The sequence below is a fragment of the Triticum urartu genome, chromosome 2A (assembly GCF_056163025.1).
Source record: "Triticum urartu cultivar PI428250 chromosome 2A, HENAU_Tu73, whole genome shotgun sequence".
Classification (NCBI taxonomy): domain Eukaryota; kingdom Viridiplantae; phylum Streptophyta; class Magnoliopsida; order Poales; family Poaceae; genus Triticum; species Triticum urartu.
The window spans coordinates 623,829,598-623,834,231 of record NC_141874.1 but is presented as its reverse complement, the minus strand read 5'-3'; the positions used below and the strand labels follow the sequence as shown (position 1 = coordinate 623,834,231).

Sequence of the window (4,634 nt, the reverse complement as noted above, 5' to 3'; positions counted from 1 at the left end):
TGATGATGTTCTACCGACGCAGGGCTTCGCCTAAGCACCGCTATGATATGATCGAGGTGGATTATGGTGGAAGGGGGCACCGCACACGGCTAAGAGATCAAGAGATCAATTGTTGTCTCTATGGGGTGCCCCCTGGTCACGTATATAAAGGAGTGGAGGAGGGGTGGGGCCGGCCCTCTCTATGGTGCGCCCTAGGGGAGTCCTACTCCCACCGGGAGTAGGATTCCTCCTTTCCTAGTAGAACTAGGAGCCCTTCCAAGTAGTAGGAGTAGGAGAGAAGGAAAGGGAAAAGAGAAGAGAAGGAAGAAAGGGGCGCATCCCTTCCCCCTAGTCCAATCCGGACTAGGCCTTGGGGGGGCGCGCGGCCTGCCTCTCTCTCTTTCCCCTAAAGCCCAATAAGGCCCATACACTCCCCGGTACTCCGATAAATACCCGAATCACTCGGAACCTTTCCGGTGTCCGAATATAGTCGTCCAATATATCGATCTTTACGTCTCTACCATTTCGAGACTCCTCGTCATGTCCCCGATCTTATCCGGGACTCCGAACTACCTTCGGTACATGAAAACACATAAACTCATAATATAACCGTCATCGAACTTTAAGCGTGCGGACCCTACGGGTTCGAGAACTATGTAGACATGACCGAGACACGTCTCCGGTCAATAACCAATAGCGGAACCTGGATGCTCATATTGGCTCCTACATATTCTATGAAGATCTTTATCGGTCAAACCGCATAACAACATACGTTGTTCCCTTTGTCATCGGTATGTTACTTGCCCGAGATTCGATCGTCGGTATCTCAATACCTAGTTCAATCTCGTTACCGGCAAGTCTCTTTACTCGTTCCGTAATACATCATCCCGCAACTAACTCATTAGTTGCAATGCTTGCAAGGCTTATAGTGATGTGCATTAGCGAGTGGGCCCAGAGATACCTCTCCGACAATCAGAGTGACAAAACCTAATCTCGAAATACGCCAACCCAACAAGTACCTTCGGAGACACCTGTAGAGCACCTTTATAATCACCCAGTTATGTTGTGACGTTTGGTGACACACAAAGTGTTCTTTCGGTAAACGGAAGTTGCATAATCTCATAGTCATAGGAACATGTATAAGTCATGAAGAAAGCAATAGCAACAAACTAAACGATCAAGTGCTAAGCTAACGAAATGGGTCAAGTCAATCACATCATTCTCCTAATGATGTGATCCCGTTAATCAAATGACAACTCATGTCTATGGTTAGGAAACATAACCATCTTTGATCAACGAGCTAGTAAAGTAGAGGCATACTACTGACACTCTGTTTGTCTATGTATTAACACATGTATTATGTTTCCGGTTAATACAATTCTAGTATGAATAATAAACATTTTCATGATATAAGGAAATAAATAATAACTTTATTATTGCCTCTAGAGCATATTTCCTTCATGCGCCACCCTGCAGCGATTCGCGCAGCGCCGCGGGGGCCGCGACGAAGGAGGCGTCATCGTCATCGAGGATAGCGACGACGACGACGACGCGCCGCCGCCACCAGTCCGAGTTCGCGATGCCGGTCAGGGGTCCACCAGGGATGACCGCGTCAAGGAGGAGAAGCCCGGCGGCGACGATGGCGGCGACTACTCCGCTTCAGCCAGTTTTTTTAATTAGACATATTATGTAATAAAAATCCGCGACTATTATGTAATATATGTCGAACTTCACCGAACTTCGCCAAACTTTGCTATATTTTTGCCTTTTTTGAACGCGTCTGGGGCGGGCGGCTGGGGACCAACTCGTCCTCAGGCCGATTTTTTGCGCCGGCTCACCCCAGGCGGCGATTTTAGGCGCCCCCTGGGAGGCCAACGGATGAAGATGTTTTAAGTTATTTAATGTGCTTAGCACCTCATATAAGCACCCATGCATTGGCAGCAGCCTTACTGTAACATAACGTTTCCCAAGACAAGATGAGTCTATAAGCTAATAAATGAAGTCATCTATGACACTGCTACTATGTTATTTTACACTATGAAGATAGTATTTTAGACTACTGTCATAATATATATGCATGACACTAGTTTAAGTTACTCTTCCCTATGACCAGTCTTAAGAGATCCTTTGACCATCTTCTGGAAATACTCACATCTTAATCTTATAATTCCACCCACTAGTATTTCGCCTTATCGCCTACATAATCGGATCTTGCTAGTTGCTACATCGGTTGACTAGAGCCAACTTGGATCCATCAATTGCTCGGGGCTCTCAAGATTCAAAAAAAATCAGAAGCACCAGTGGCGGCGGGCACTCCAGCCGAAGTCACAAGCATCTGGGTGCGCGTTTCCCAGCCACCCCCGCATGAGCCGCAAGGAGACAGGAAAGGAGGGCGCCACACCACCTCACATGCACGTACGTCACGGGCACCGCCCGCTGTAATTCCAAAACCCTGTGTGCCCCGCGCTCCAGAATCCACAGCCCGTTCCCGTCGGATTGGCGCGTCTCTGTTCGGCACCCGGATGATTGAAGGGACGAAAAGAACCAACCGCAAAACTATTTCTCGGATGGAAGAAGAAAACGGCTGCAAACTGGGATGTACCGACACGGAGCTAGTACTGGCCTGCTGCCATGTGTTCCATGGCTCCCACAATGTCGACAGTACACCACCTAGTATGGTCGGATGTACCGGGTGGAATGAGACCACCGAACCGACGGCTTGTCGACCATCCTCACAACTTGTCAGCGTCCCTGACAGGGCCGGCCCGCAAGGCAACACCAACGATCAGGTCTCCACGGCTCCACGTGCGGCCCGGCTCAGGAAGCCCAACCCACGCGTCTCCGGTCCAGCGTGGGTTAACTGAAGTCCGTCCTGGAAGCTACTTGAGGAGAGGAGCGGCAGCGTCCTAGGGTTATCCAGAGGATCACGGCAACGGCGGCTCGGCTCTTTTCCCCTTTCCTCTTCCTGTCTCGCGTCGAACCCTAGCAACCAAATTCTTGTATCGTTCCTGTAATCGCCACCAAACTTGTATCCGCAAGTGATTGCTACTAGTAATCGAGAGAGTATCTACCAGTACCTTAACATCTGGTATCAGAGACCAGTAATTCCCCTCCGCTGCATCCTGGCGCAGCTCATCGAGACTCGAGGTCTACGCCAAGCTCGCACACACCTTGTCGCCATGGATCCTGCAATCGAGGCCTTCCTCGAGCGGCTCGACAACACCCTCAAGGCCCAGAACAAGGCAATCGCGGAGATCCAGGCTTCCACGGCCAAGATCGATGACTTGGTCAATTGGCGTTCGGATCTGGAGAAGCGGGTCGCTGATCTCGGCGACGCGGTGGCGGCGCTCCAGATGGCGCAACCGCCGTCCTCTACGAGGGACGAGGACCCTCACCCGACGCTTCCGAAGTCAAGCCCTTCTGCGACGACCAGCGTCCTCACGGGGGCTGGTGGCGGCGCGGGCAGCGACATCCCAGGGCCCAGTGGCCACGGCATCTTCAATTTGCCACGGGGGAACGCCGCGGTGTTCTTACAGACACCGCCGCCACCCCCGACAACAGGTCCGTCCTCCTCTCTATCAGCGTCTCCGCCCGCGCTCTCACCGTTTGCTCATGCTAGTCAACTCATGTCTGGACTGGGTCAATCCCACCCATCCATTGCATTTCCGCAGTTCTCGGCGACAACCCGAATTTGTGGAAAACTATGTGCGAGTAGTACTTCCAAATGTTTGGCATCTTACCTTGGGTACCCATGGCGGCCCTGAATTTCTCGGGGTCGGCCGCCATCTGGCTTCAATCCATACAAAAAAGACTTGCAGATTTTGATTGGGATGCTTTTACTGTCTTACTCTATACCCGGTTTGGTCGCGATCGGCATCAGACGCTGATCAGGCAGTTCTATACTGTCCGCCAAACTTCTTCTGTAGCACATTACATATAGCAATTCGAATTGATCATACACCATTTATCATCATATTCTGACACGATTCATCCTTTCTACTTCTTGACTCGTTTTGTCGAGGGGCTGAGGAAGGATATTCGGGCAGTGGTGCTCGTTCAGAGGCCACCGGACCTGGATACCGCATGCGCGCTTGCACTGCTTCAGGAGGAGGTGGCTGAAGGCGCGTTCGGCAGTCTTCCACGACCTCCAGAGGCGCCTCAGCGGTGAAAGAACATGCGGTGCCCCCATGTTTGGTTTTGGTAATTGATGACAATCTCTATGGACTAATGGTTGCCTTGAGTTATATTTGAAGGTTTTGTCCATAGACTTTTCTTGAAGTACATGTGTTGGGTTCAAGGAGAGTTTGTGTCGACCAAGGTGCTATTCAAGGAATTACCTAAAGATTGGTCTTGTGAGAGGTTGATCAAGACTAAGTCAAAGAGTGAATCAAGTTGATCAACCCACAAAGCGTAGAAGATGTACCGAGAGGGATCAAGTGATCCATGGTATGGTAAGCATTGCCAATTACGCTTTGTGTACTGACCCATGGTCTTCGTGAGGGTTCTTTGTGGGGTTAGGTTGCGGTGTGCAAGTTCAAGTGGAGCATCACGAAGAGATCAAATGCTTGAAGCTTGCCATCCTTTGTGGTGACAATGGACTTGTGAAGATGTGCGGAAGAGTGGCTCACCCATAGTGGAGTATGGGGGAGCAATCA

General features: G+C 50.6%; 1 pseudogene; it reads left to right on the top strand.

Moving 5' to 3' along the window:
- Positions 1 to 2,343: 2,343 nt before the first annotated feature.
- LOC147986278 (uncharacterized) lies at positions 2,344 to 4,147 on the top strand (annotated as a pseudogene).
- The last annotated feature ends 487 nt before the right edge of the window (positions 4,148 to 4,634 follow it).